We start from the raw sequence: 14,979 nt of genomic DNA, 5'->3' as shown, positions 1-14,979 counted from the left end.
GACTAAACGACTAAACAGCTACAACAACTAACTTCAACTATATACATTTTATGAAATAAAATATAAAATGCAGTGGCAGAACACTTCTCAGAACACTTGGTCCCTCCCCTGGATCCAGCTCCTTACTCTCTAGCTCACTACCTGCCTCCTCGGGTTCTGACATTTTGGGGGGATGAGGGCTGATTTTGCCTCCTGCAAGCCGCTGCCACCCTCCCTGGAGTCCTCAAGCCCCAGCTCTCTGAGATCCTTCTACCCTTTCCCCATGATCAGACCATTCCCTCTATGGCATCTCCACGGGACTTACGACATCGGAGGATTTCATCCCTTACATTGTGCTTCCCACTCTTTTGTCCCCATTTGACACAAACAGCTTGGTGTTTATGCATTCCAGAGGAAAGGCAGCTTCGAATAATCAGATTGATTCTATTTCCTAGCCCCAGATAATGGCTTCTTCGTCCAGCTTTCTAATCAAGTAAACCAATCAGTTAGCGAAGAGATTTGCAAAATGAATGGTGTCTCCTGGTCAACTGAAATGCCAGTTTTTCACCCCATGGGTGGCGCCGTGATTTTCACACACTGTGTGACAGCAGGAATGCCTACACTGAAAGAGCCAGTGATAATGGCTTCTAGTTTCAGAACATTGATACACAAAGGGTCTTCGGACCTCTAACGACTATTGATAATGAAATTTACAAAGGCTTGTGAGAATGTTTCAGTTTCCAACCCCTTAGGAGGAGGAGGAGCCAGTGTGGTGTAGTGGTTAAGAGTGTTGGAATTCTGCCTGGGTCAGAGGAATGTGCCACAAGCGTAGGCACCGGCAGATATTCCTGTCGACCTCCCTGCGTCTCCCAACCTCTGCTGATAAGCAGGCGAGGTCCGGCGATTCTTCTCAGATGTATGAGCGGAACACACCGTTCTTCCTCTCTCCCCTTTGGTGTCCCCAGGGAGGGGAAAGAAGCAGACAGAAAACTATTTACATCATTTATTTCTGCCTCTTACATCAGTACAGAGAATCATGTCTGCACTCAACAACAGCAAGAAGAAAAACTCCTCCCAAGAACATCCAGTACGGGTCATATGACACACACACACACTGAGCTAACATCCGGTGCTCAGTACAGAATGGACTGCCCCTTTGTTCCCATGGCAACAGTCACAAACATCCTGTCTGGCTTTCCAGCCACAAGCAGCCGGCTGAGCTGCTAGAGCCTTTGCTTGCTGCAGCATTGGTGCTTTATGGTAACATACTCCCCCTAAAGTATCAATGTGTGCTGCGAGCAAAGCGTCATCCAGAGAAGAAAACAAACAGTTGTTATATTTATAACATTCCCCTGTTGTTTCAGTTCCACCCTTGGAACTACCCGCCACTGGTTTAACCAATGTACCTCTCTGGTTGTGTGACTTCGCATTACCTCGGTTAACAACTCTCTGTTGTGCCTTTGTCTCTGACTCAGACACAGCCTCAATCTGTCCTTGGGCGTTTACAATAGCAACATATGCAAGGTTAGCAAACTCCTTTGAATACCTCTTGGGTGGTACACCCTTCGTTGCTCTCTCAGACCTACGTATGAGGTTCTGATCCTCTGTGCTCACCGGTTCAACCTTTGAACTCTCTGGAGAACCAGTACTAAGCTTAATCAATGGTTCATCCTCCTCTTCTGAGGGTCTAGTCATTATGTGAGATTTCCTCTCAATGACTGTGACAACTGAGCTGTCTGAGCTATCGCTGTCATCATCAGTACTACTGAACTCAATAAGATCAAACTCATCATCATCATCATCATCGTTTCCTGTGGGAAATGTCTGTACTACCCGCTCTTGCTTTGGAGCACTCTCTAGGAACTTTGTGAGAATCACCTGACCAGATTCAGACAAAATTACTCTGTAGAGACCCTTTTCATAACCCACAAAAATGCCTCTGGCATTCTTTACTCCACCTGGAGCTTCTGTTCTCACATGAGACCCGAAAACCTTAAAATAGGCAACAGAAGGTTTTCTATTGAACAGCTTCTCAAAAGGAGAACATCCCAACTCTGTTGAGACTTTTCTCAACCACACATGAAGATAGGACGCTAGCGATTCGGCCCAATATTCATGTGGCAAATGTGAACTCAGCAATTGCGCATTCATCCCCTTTTGCAATTCTTTGTTCACTTTTACACAGACCCCCCTGTTCCACGCTTCTTGCGAAACTGCAACTTTGCGGTCTATCCCTTTTCCATCCAGGAACTTCTGAAACTTCTGTAACAGAAAAATTTGCTTCTCATCTGTGAAAAGACAATCAATGTTAGCATCATGCATACTTTTAACCTTGTCACAAAACTCCTGAAACTTTTCTAAAGTTTCTTGCGGTTTCTCCATCATATAAACCCAAGAATAATTAGTGAAACAATCCACACACAAAAGGTAATATCGTGCACCGCCTCTAGATGGTTCTAGAGGACCAATCACATCAGCATACACCCGCTGAAATGCTCTGTCGACCTTCTTCGTCACCTTCCTGGTGCTCACACTGGTCTTGGTCACCCCTGCAAGAGAGATTTCGTTAGAATCAGAAGAATTACATTTCATGTAATCACTTTGATCAAAAGTCAACAAATACAGTCCATCTTTCTCTTTGGCAGTAAGAAACAGTTCTCCATCTTTGTAGATCTTGCAGCTTTTAGCATCATAGGACAGTTTCAGTCCTTTCTTTGCAATCTGCGACACGCTCAGCAGATTAAATCTCAGTTCTGGAACCAGGTAAACATCATTTATAGTCAAGTTCAGACTCTCAAGATACACAGTCCCAATTCCAGTCGCTTCCAACTCCTGACCGTTGGCCTGTTTCACAGTGAAGCTTTGCTTCTTCAACGTCGAAAATAGTCCTCTGTGCGGGCACAAATGTTTTGTACAGCCCGTGTCGATTATGAATGCGTTCCCAACATCTGGCGTGGTTCCTTTCGCCATCATAGCCTTTGCAGGTTTCACCTGGCACTTGGTACGGCTTTTGCCTGACGCCTGAGGCTTCGTAGAGCTGCTCTTTGCTCCTCTTGACTGGCGCGGCTTCTTACAGTTTCGCTGTAGATGCCCAGTCTGTCCACAATTGTAGCATCGGACAGCACTCAATGCTACACCATGCTCTCCAGTAGCATCAGCAGTGGGGGAATTAGAACTCTGTTCTTCCCTCCCCCTGTCTTTTTCTTCCAGTGCAGCAAGTCTGTCGTGTTCATTCAGGACCACAGCACAAACTCTCTCCGCGGTCAGCTGCGCGGCCGGTAGGGAACCAAGCTGACTGGCAACAACCTTGTAGGTGCGGCTAAGGCTGTTTATCATCATGAAGCAAAACACTTCCTCCTGAAGACGAAATTGCGTTCCACCATCTGTTGACGCAGAAACTTCATTTCTGTCAGGTGCGCTTGAACATCTCCATCAGGCGCAAGTCTCAGATTGGTCAATTTCTCAAAATACAGCAACGCTGAAGAACCAGCATCTCTCTGATGCGTTGTACGCAGCGTGTCCCAAACCTCTTTCGCATTTTCTAAATGCTGAACATGCACCAACTGATCATCTGAGACACACAGAATTATAGCAGTCCTGGCCCTTACATTCCGTGATTCCCAACCTCCGGTTGGTGCTGCAGGGATGGGGTTTTCAATTACATCAAAAAGCCTCTGATTCTGCAGCAGGGCCTTCATCTTTACAGACCAAGATGAATAATTGTCATCGGTCAAGGGAGGTGGGCAAGGCAAACCTCCCCCTTTCTTGGCATCCATCTTGAAGCCAAGCCTCCAGCTCACAATGTCAAACAAACTGTAAAATCCAACAGTCGTTTTTTTCCTTTCTCACGCAGGCAAACTGCAAATTGTTTACGCTCTTTGCACCTGGCAGCTAAACTCAGGCTGCTATTGAAAAGTCCCTTCCAAGAGCTCGTAAACCTTGTAGCCAAAACATTCTCTGATTTTGTTTCGCTTTCCCAGGCTTACACTCACAGTCCAGCCCCTTTGCCAGTAACTTTCCGTTACCTAGCAACAATGCATTTCAATAGGACTTCTTATCTACCACAAAAATTTGTGGAATGCAGGCTTCAGCCTCCAAGCTGCAGGCCTCTTCTCCCGGAGCTTTTGTTTTCTCTGAAACGCAGCTCCGTGAACCAGGGAATTAATCTTCCTGCGTTCACACTTTTAGCCCGAAATGCAGCATACCTTGAACTTTGTTGCTCTGGAAAACACCTCTTCTTTCCACCAGCTGTCTGTGGAGCCTCTGGCTGTTCTCAGACGCTTTTCTCCCTCCTTGGAGCAGAGGAGGACAATCCACCAGCCTCTCATGCAGATGTCCGATGAATCGCAACCATCCGAAGGCTGCCACTGTTGGAATTCTGCCTGGGTCAGAGGAATGTGCCACAAGCGTAGGCACCGGCAGATATTCCTGTCGACCTCCCTGCGTCTCCCAACCTCTGCTGATAAGCAGGCGAGGTCCGGCGATTCTTCTCAGATGTATGAGCGGAACACACCGTTCTTCCTCTCTCCCCTTTGGTGTCCCCAGGGAGGGGAAAGAAGCAGACAGAAAACTATTTACATCATTTATTTCTGCCTCTTACATCAGTACAGAGAATCATGTCTGCACTCAACAACAGCAAGAAGAAAAACTCCTCCCAAGAACATCCAGTACGGGTCATATGACACACACACACACTGAGCTAACATCCGGTGCTCAGTACAGAATGGACTGCCCCTTTGTTCCCATGGCAACAGTCACAAACATCCTGTCTGGCTTTCCAGCCACAAGCAGCCGGCTGAGCTGCTAGAGCCTTTGCTTGCTGCAGCATTGGTGCTTTATGGTAACAAAGAGCGGTAGACTCGTAATCTGGGGAACCAGGTTCGCGTCTCCTCTCCTCCACATGCAGCTGCTGGGTGACCTTGAGCTAGTCACACTTCTTTGAAGTCTCTCAGCCCCACTCACCTCACAGAGTGTTTGTTGTGGGGGAGGAAGGGAAAGGAGAATGTTAGCCGCTTTGAGACTCCTTCGGGTAGTGATAAAGCGGGATATCAAATCCAAACTCCTCCTCCTCCTCCTCCTCCTCTTCTTCTTCTTCTTCTTCTTCTTCTTATGCCAAAGTTCGAAAGCACGTCAAAATACAAGTAGATAAATAGGTACCACTCCAGCGGGAAGGTAAACGGCGTTTCCGTGCGCTGCTCTGGTTCGCCACATGACCCAGAAGCTGTATGCCAGCTCCCTCGGCCAATAAAGCAAGATGAATGCCGCAACCCCAGAGTTGATCACGACTGGACCTAAATGGTCAGGGGTCCCTTTACCTTTACCTTTACCTTTACCTATGCCAAAGCTGATACTACAAGCCGCCATTGCTGGACACCTGACGACGTCCATCCCCAGCAGAAGTCCATCCGCAGCAACCTCATGGCGCTGCTCTTCCTCTTCCTCGCTGGTACGGCCCGTTCACTTGCCCTCTCCAAGCAGGGAAAAGACCAACTTCCAGTGTCAGAGGCAGAATGCCTTGGAATAACAGTTACTGGAAATTGCAACTTGGGGAGAATGTTGCTGAGCTCAGGTTCTGTTTGCGGGCTCCCCAAGGGCATCTAGTTGGTCACTATGGAAACAGAGAGCTGGACCGGTTTGACTTTCAGCCTGATCCAGTAGGGCTCTTCTTATGTGCAACAGCTGCCCCTCACCTTGCACTCTCCCTCTGAGTAGTAGATTGTGTAGATTGCCGCCGGAGGAAAACAGCAAGCGAATGGTCAGTGGGGAGAGTGGTGTTGAGAGGCCAGCCCCCCACCCAAAAAAAGTCCGGCAGGAAATGCTGCTTTATGCTAAAGGGCAATCATGACATCACTAGCGGAGGTCTGTATAACCTTCAGTATCAAACTGTGTGCTATCAACAGAACACAGTGATTAATAATAATAATAATAATAATGATGATGATGATGATAATGTGCCTAAAAGTTCCTAAAAACAATACAAACTATGCATGTTTATCCAGATGTAAAGGTAAAGGGATCCCTGACCGTTAGGTCCAGTCGTGGATGACTCTGGGGTTGCGGTGCTCATCTCGCTTTATTGGCAGAGGGAGCCGGCATACAGTTTCCAGGTCATGTGGCCAGCATGACTAAGCCACTTCTGGCGAACCAGTGCAGTGCACAGAAACGCCATTTACCTTCCCGCCGGAGCGGTACCCATTTATCTACTTGCACTTTGTGCTTTCAAACTGCTAGGTTGGCAGGAGCAGGGACCAAGCAATGGGAGCTCACCCCATCGCAGGGATTCGAACCGCCGACCTTCTGATCGGCAAGCCCTAGACTATGTGGTTTAACCCACAGCGCCACCCGCATCCCTTTTACCCAGATGTAAGTCCCACTATACATAGTAGGGCATTTTCCCTGGTAAGTGTGTTCAAGATACAAGCAAGTTAATTCCTGACCACAGGTTCACAACCTAAAGGACACAACATGAAAGGAAAAAGGAATGCGCAGGGAAGGAGAAGACAAGAAAATTCTGGCATCCGTTCATCAACTTTCCAAACTGTAACTCAGCAAAGAGGGGAAGGGTTTCTTGCTTTTTGGCCCTGAATGGAACTGGTGCATACATTTTCACTGATGATATGGTGGTTCTTGCTTGTCTTACAAATGATTGAGTGAGGTTCCACATGTATAAAAAACCTTCGGAATCCTGAAACATATCAGCTCCATGAACCACTTCCAGGCACCTTGAGCTATCTGTTAGCCTCTTGCAGTACCTGAATTTTCTGGAGGTAAGAACAAGGAGGCTGCTCCCTGCTGTTTCCCAGCCCTTGCTGTTTCTGATATAGCTTGTTGTTCCTGCTCAACATAAGCATGAATAGCTTAAAGAATCAAAGAAGAAAACAGTCAGAAATTCCTTCCTTGCTCCTCTCTTCCAAAACAAAACAAAACAAAACAAAACAAAACACAACACTTCCAGAGTAGGCATGTAGCAGCATGTCTCTCCTTGCCTGCTGTATGGGACAAGGAGAGGACTAGACAAGGCTCTTAAGTCACAGGTGCCTGTAGTTGTGGGTAAGGATCAAATATGGGAAATTTTGTATGTGAAGAATGCATTCCACCTTCTAGGACGGCAGCTCAGCTCTTGAAAGGTTCTCTTGGAGCAAGCTTCAGTGAAGCAAATAGGCGTGTGTAGCCAGAGAGCAACAATTTTTTATTTATTTTTTTTGCAAATGCAAGCTCATCTCCCTTGTACAGAACATCTGTATAATCTGGAAGTATATTGTCTTCCCAAAACTATTATCTGTTTGGCATCTGGTTGCAATGACCTACTCCAATGACAAGTCGCACGCGTTGTTCACACACACACACACACACACACACACACGAGCCATATGCAAAGGACAGATGAGGCTGTTTTTATCAAAAGGGGCCAACATGGGGAGGGGAAGCTGGTGAAGCTGGGATCAATTCACATGCTTTTACACATGCCACTTTAACTCCCACAACAACAAAAAAGAAAGAAACCTGTTATGAGGGCACTTAACCATGTCAGAAGACAGGACAGATTGTAATAAGGGCTCGTCTACCCCCCTCCTCCCCGAACATTAAGTCTTCCTTGCTTTACAGCATCGAGCATTACATGTGGTGTTTAGCATTACTAGGCTAGCCCAGAGCACAATCGCTTCTGTCATTCTCCAGCAGAATTTTTCATAGCTATTTATACAGAACAGTCTCAATACTCATGGGTCTTCTATTTCATTTTCATTTCACCTTTCCTTCAGGAAGCTCCTCTCGTTTTATTTTCTCAGTCGGCTGAGTGGCCATTTGTGCCTTGGGGTGGAATCCTACTTGGCACTAATTATTTCATCGAGCAAGAATTTCTGCTTGCCACTCTCTGTCCCCCTAAATCTGTAATAGGGGGTCCCCCATCCCTCTGAAGCAAAGACGTCCCACCATCACACTTCCTGGACTTCTTAGAATAACACCACCCTAAATCTCTTCAGTTCTAGTCCAACTTTCCTTGGCACTACAGCAAAGTGAAATAATATTTATATATAGCACATGATGAGTGTTCAAAGTGATCTGTTTGCCTCTTAGTAATCTTTACAATAGGTAGGCCAATATTACTCCCCCTCTACAGTGGTACCTCGGGTTACATATGCCTCGGGTTACATACGCTTCAGGTTACAGACTCTGCTAACCCAGAAATAGTGCTTCGGGTTAAGAACTTTGCTTCAAGGTGAGAACAGAAATTGTGCTCCGGCGGTGCGGCGGCAGCAGGAGGCCCCATTAGCTAAAGTGGTGCTTCAGGTTAAGAACAGTTTCAGGTTAAGTACGGACCTCCAGAACGAATTAAGTACTTAACCCGAGGTACCACTGTATTGCCATATTCATTCTAAGAGCGAAACAAGGCTGCTTATGGCTCAGGTTTTCTTCCCACGTTTCCCAGCAAAGTTTAGTGAAAGCAGGAGCACAATGTGACACCATCACACTCAGCATTGTTATTATTTATTAATGTATACACTGCAAAATATTTAAAAATATTTAAAAAGTCATACAAAGAGTAAAATGTAAATTTCTATAATTAAAATATGCAGTAATGCAATCCCATTAAAACAATGCAGCAATTTCAAAAAAGGAGAGATTGAGCAATCAAGGGATTGCCTGGGCAAAGAGGTGTGTCTTCAAAAGCTGGAAGAACGTCAACACAGATGTGATGTCTTGTATTTCAGCAGGGAGTGCATTCCATAACACCTGTGCTGCCGATGAAAAAGTCTGCCTCTTGTGTTACCGCAAGCCAATAATCACCGGGTCCTGGTCAGATTTATTTCCCTCCCTGCCTCAAGTGGCAGCCAGACTAGCAGAGCTGGGACAAGGAAACACTCAGCATGATGACATGATATTGTAATCCTCTTCCAATTTAAAACACTTCCAGGAGCCATGAGATGATGTAGGGTGGCAGCAGGTGATGCATTTATGGTAATATACAATCTGGCCTTCAGAGAATGTCTGAAATTAGCCAGTGGCCAAGATGAGAAGTGAGCCAGCGACCTTCTGGTTTGCAGCACTTTCCCCTGCATGTTTTCCAATAAGGCTCCCCTAATTGCGCACATTCATTCAGATACCAGCACCAAGCACCCTTAGGCAGCTGCCAGGTCCCCAGCATCCTGGTAGGGCCTTCTGGTGCTGATGCCTGCCCTAGGCCCTGACCGTTGGCTTTAGGTGTAAGGATTTCCCACAATACTCCCCAACATAGCATTGCTTTGGAGCAATCTTGGGTATTTAAACAGCTACCTGCCACTGCCAGGGGAGCCTGCGGATGAAGACCCACCAGTCTAAGAGGGGACCCACCAGAGGAAACTTAGCCAAAGGCCCATCAAATCTGGAGCTGAGCCTACATTCAGAAAAGCAAAAGCGTCTATTATTATTGGATGCTTGACCATTCTCTCATGATCAAGCATCCAATGAAAATGTGTTATATTAAAAGTACTGGGAATTGAGACACTCCAAAAATTGAACAAAGTTAAAAACAGGCGTTTAAAATATTCAAAAGTAAAACTTCGCAGCTAAGCTAAAAACAGATTAAAACATGTATCATCTTCTACCTGTCTGGATAGCCTTGTCTGGACAAAAATACGCCAATAAGTATGCGGAGGAGGTGCTTGTCTGATGTCAACAGCAGGGAGTTCCAAAGGGTGGATTAAAATATGGGTTTCTTAGAAGAGCAGAATGAATATTATGTGGCCCCTGTAAGCATGCCAGTTCCACATTTTTAACTGTGTACAGTGGTACCTCGGGTTACATACGCTTCAGGTTACAGACTCTGCTAACCCAGAAATAGTGCTTCAGGTTAAGAACTTTGCTTCAGGATGAGAACAGAAATTGTGCTCCGGTGGCACGGCGGCAGCAGGAGGCCCCATTAGCTAAAGTGGTGCTTCAGGTTAAGAACAGTTACAGGTTAAGAACGGACCTCCGGAACGAATTAAGTACTTAACCCAAGGTACCACTGTATTTGCAAAAGAAGCCAGGCATAACTTGCATGTTCTTCCATCCCTCATTAGCAAATATGAAGAACTGAGAAGTTTCAAGAGCAGCTGTAAGAGGGTGGCCAGAAATAAATTTTGGCTTATTGACAGCAACCCCTGTCCCACCCCAAAAAGCCTACCTGAAGTTAAATCCATTTTCAGACAATTTGTGGGACTTTTAAAATTACACACACACATACACATTTTAAAATAGGTTGGTTTTTTTTTAGTGTTTGTCAGCCAACCTAGTACAGTGGCTTTTTCACTTAGTCAATTGGCTTGAATACAGAGCCTATATATCTTTCCATACATCCCCATGAGTAAAAGGCCTAGAGACTTATCTTTCTCTTAAAAAATGAAAGCTGAATATTCAGGGAAAGGGTCTACAACAGCCTGAAGGGGTCCAGCATCTCGCTGCCCCTCCTCCTCGCCTACAGTGCTGTTTGGAGTTTATCCATCTAATAGGTCACGCTAAAACAGGGCAGTCCATTTTTTTCCTTCACTTTCCCTACACCTAAATTTACAAGTTAATAACAGGTTTCCATTAATTATTGATTTTCCTGATAATTCTTGTTAGAGTGGAATTAACACTATTGTTCCTGAACAAACACTCTGCCCAAATGCTGTGTTTAGTGGGCTTGTAATCAGCTTTACCCACTTTTCTTCTAATCTGATTGAAACAGATTTCCTACCCAAATCTTTTTTATTATTTTGTTGATATTAAAAGGTCACATATTCACGATCCTGCCTTCAACTTTAATTTAAGTCGCAGAGGCTGAGTTATCATGATGGGCAGATGAAGAGAAAATTCCAAATAGCTCACTTTAAATTAAAATTGGGGGGGGGGGAGGAAGCAAAGGAAGAGTTTAATGATAAAAATAAAATATAAAATGGAAGAACGCCCCATCTGATGGAATCCAAAGGTGGGTATTTAGAATTATTACTAGATATGTTTTAGCCAGTTTCCCAAGCGGTATGTTATGTAGCTGTTCATCATAATGCTTTTTGACCCTCTGCATTTACTCCATCATAATTATCCTTTAATACTCTTATAAATGAACTTTTAGCTTATCTTTCATTAATTCTCAGAACAAGCAAAGCACTATAACGTAACCAACAAACCCATCTAAATAAAGTGCTTAACCCTTTGGAGAAGAGAGGGAGGTATGTTTTGAAAAAGGCAGCAGCACACTTTTAAAAGTTAGAGGGCGTTAGGGTGCTTGCAGCTTGCAGCAGAAGATCAAGTGCTCTTCCAAACAGAAAGCAATCAAAGGGTGAAGACAAACATTTCATTTTGGGGGATTGCTCTGGAAATGCCCACACTGTAAATCAATCCAAGCAAATTTTAACTTGTGGGTTGTGGGGTTAGGGAAGGATTCTGGATGTCTGAAACCAGAAAACTGTTGTACATAACACTGGCTGGCTGCCCTGCTCTTAAAAAAAGCCCAAATAGTAGTTTTGTACCTTTAAAAATAAATAAAAATCAGAGACTTCCGGGGTAGCGCCATCGGCAATGGCAGATTCCCTCTGAACTGGAGGGACCAGCTCCACGGGAATTGGGTCTTTTCCGCTACGGCGAAGCGGGGACCCATTCAAAAATCACAGGCGGATGAAGCCTGTGACCATGGGACTCGGCGGGCACCTTTAGCACCCCCCCAACCCGCAAAGGAACCCACTAACGGGCTCCGGAGCGAAGAGGGGGAAGTGGCGCGGTGCTGAGAGTCAACTGCTTCTTCTGTGGAGCGAAGCCGCACAGCCGTTGCCGGAGAGCGCTGCCTTTTTCCTGGGACAATTTGGCTTTTAAAACAACCACCCGGGAGTACTTAAGTTTCGGACAATTGGACTCTAAATAAGGATTTGGGAGCAGAAAGGAAAACTGGACTTAAAAGTTTAATTTAATTTGGCACTGAAACGGGAAGGTCTAAACAGGAAGTCAGCCTTCCGTTTCTTTGTAGATAGATTAAAGCAAAGACACTGCAAACTAAAGTTCTGAAAATCGCTTCTAAAGGATTAACTTTCATCATTTAAAATTGTGGAACCCCCTTCGGAAGCAGGAGAAGAGGGGGCATTTTTTCTGGACTGTTTAAACCTGCAGAACTGAGTGTAAAGTAAAGTAACTTTCCACCGTCTTGATCCTGGAGCGGGGTGTCAGGACTGACGTTCTTTGAAGCTCATTGACCAGAGACAAACGTTTTTGACAGATAGCTAAAGGAAGAGATACATAGTGATTCCAGTGTTCCCCTTCGCATTTTAAAGGAACAAATATTGACAAAATATCTGAAAAAGGAAACTTTGTTGTTAGATTTGTTTTTAAAAGAAAAGAACAAGCAGAAGTTTTTCCCCTAGAGGGAGCCTGTGAAACTGTAACCAATTTTGAATTGGGAAGCTCGCAGCTGTTACAGATTACGATCGTGGGAATAGACTTCTGACCTTGCAGGACAATGTATTCAGAAGCTCTGTTGAGTGCTTTCTGCAAAACAAGTGCCCTACTGGAACAGCTACATGAGAAGACGGATTTTATGACTGATGCGATTAGAAATTTTGGACAAGCAGTGGGATATTATATAGAGCCCACCCAGGAATCAGATCAGGAGTGTGCCCTGACAGAACAGATGAGGGAAGAGGATGTTGCTGAATCTTGGGCGCCAGAGATGGAGGGAGCTGCGGCCCAGCAGGAACATGAATTCTTGGATTTGACAAATGAACTTGGAAAAAGCCAGATTTGGAAAGATAAAGTTTGGTTTGGTTTGGAAATTGGGGGTTGGATAGACCCCCCTATGCAGGGAGGTTTGGACTTTTCGAGTCTGGCAATGGGCCGTGAGATGTTTGGGGTTGTGGGGGCTCTCAATTTAAGTTTTAAGGTTTTCATAGTAAGATAAGATTAAAATAGATTAAGGTAAAGTAATGACAGAATATTATGAAATATGGAAAGGATTTGCTGTAACAATTAATAACCAGGATACAAAAAAAGGGAGGAGGAGGAGGAGGTCAAAGAAAGAAGGTAATGACAGTTAAAGATTATGAGAATATTGGATTTGTTTTTAAATGTTTGTGGTATATTTTTGTCTTTTAATTGTGTCGTGTTATTTTTTGATTTTGATTTTTATTAATCTGTATTGTTTGACTGTGGTTTGTCTTTTCTTCGTTTTTTCTTTCTTTTTTCTTTTTTGTTCTCTTTTGTAATTTTAAAATTTTCAATAAATATCATTTAAAATAAAAATAAAAATAAATAAATCAAATTTTCAGTGAAAAGGGGGATGAGTGAAGGGAGAAATGTTCAGGCAGTACTTTTATAAATTAAAAAATGAAGGCAGACCACTTGCGGCACAGAAAGAAGGTCCAAAACTGATGGCTGAGCCACTGAGGCAGTTGTATATGTACCTATTTCTAGTTCAGTTGTGAAGCCCAGAGGAAGCTGAGCCTGAGCTGTATCTTAGGCACCTATACTATGTCTTCCCCTAAGGGTGATGCTCAACTCTGCCATCCTGGTAACATGAGTGAAGGCACACACAGGAGGAGAATATACGGTACTTAAAAAAACAGAATTGGATACTCCTAAGAAGCGAGAATTTAAAGAGATGTGAATTAACTGGAGAGATGTCCATCATGATATGACACATGGCAGCAGGTACTATGAAAGAAAGAAAGAAAGAAAGAAAGAAAGAAAGAAAGAAAGAAAGAAATTTGTATGCCACCCATCATTTGGAGATCACAGGGCGGTTCACAACATAAAAGACACAAAATGAGAACAGAGGGACAGAGGCATAGACCAGGTGGGGAGCTGTCCAGCAGGAACCAAGTCTGCAGGACTCAGCAAGCGAGTGTCTTCATGAGTCATTTATTCATTTATTTTCCATACTTGTATACTGCAATTACATTTTTTAAAGAAATCAAAGCGGTTTGCAACAATTATATATATATAAAGTAAAGGTAAAGGGACCCCTTACCATTAGGTCCAGTCGTGGATGACTCTGGGGTTGCAGCGCTCATCTTGCTTTATTGGCCGAGGGAGCCAGCGTACAGCTTCCAGGTCATGTGGCCAGCATGACTAAGCCACTTCTGGCAAACCAGAGCAGCGCACGGAAACGCCGTTTACCTTCCCGCTGGAATGGTACCTATTTATCTACTTGCACTTTGACATGCTTTCGAACTGCTAGGTTGGCAGGAAAATGTATGTAAGGCTGTTTCTGCCTGGTTTCGAACCGGGGACCTTTCGCATGTGAGGCGAACGTGATAACCACTACACTACAGAAACCCAGCTGTATACAGAAACCCAGCTGTATATATATAACTTCCATAAGTCAGTAACTTGTTTTTAAAATAGAAGCAATTTCTAAGGCTGCACCCAGGGTTGTCCCCAACTAAATTCTACTTTGAGTAGGACTAGTATTGAACACCGCTCAGTTTTTTCTTGAATAGCAAATCCATTCACCCCTTTTTTATAAAGTAAAGAGATTGTGGTGCTGTTGGCATACATACCTAAAACATATGTCAGTTTAATTACTTAGGAAAATTGTTATTCTGTAGAACTAAAGGTGGGCCAGACAGACACGTGCTCCTAAGTAATAATCACATGGAGTCTGAAATGTAGTGGGAAATACTTCTTCTGTCCTCCTTAAATAATGCCTCTGCATCCCAGTCTCTAGCTAAATTGACAGGAGTCAGAATCGTAGCTGTCAAGCGTCCCTTATTTGGCGGGACAGTCCCTTATCCCAGCGCCATGTCCCGCTGCTGTCCCTTATTGATGATGTCCCTTAAATAAGCTACTGAAGGTAATGGGGCCCTTTCTATGTCCAGCTGTCCTTTGTCAACAACAAATTGTTGCTTTTTTTGTGTTGAATATATGCTATATGGTAATTTATGGACCTAATAGGTATCTAAAGCCATTTGCACGCAACAAAATATGTATTTTATCAAAGTAATTGTTGATCCCTTATTTTGGCTGCTGGTCCCTTATTTTCAAATCTGTAAGTTGACAGCTATGGTCAGAATACCA

The sequence above is a fragment of the Podarcis pityusensis genome, assembly GCF_964106645.2.
Source record: "Podarcis pityusensis genome assembly, chromosome: 3".
Taxonomy (NCBI): Eukaryota; Metazoa; Chordata; class Lepidosauria; order Squamata; family Lacertidae; genus Podarcis; species Podarcis pityusensis.
Note: the sequence above shows the minus strand (reverse complement) of the source record.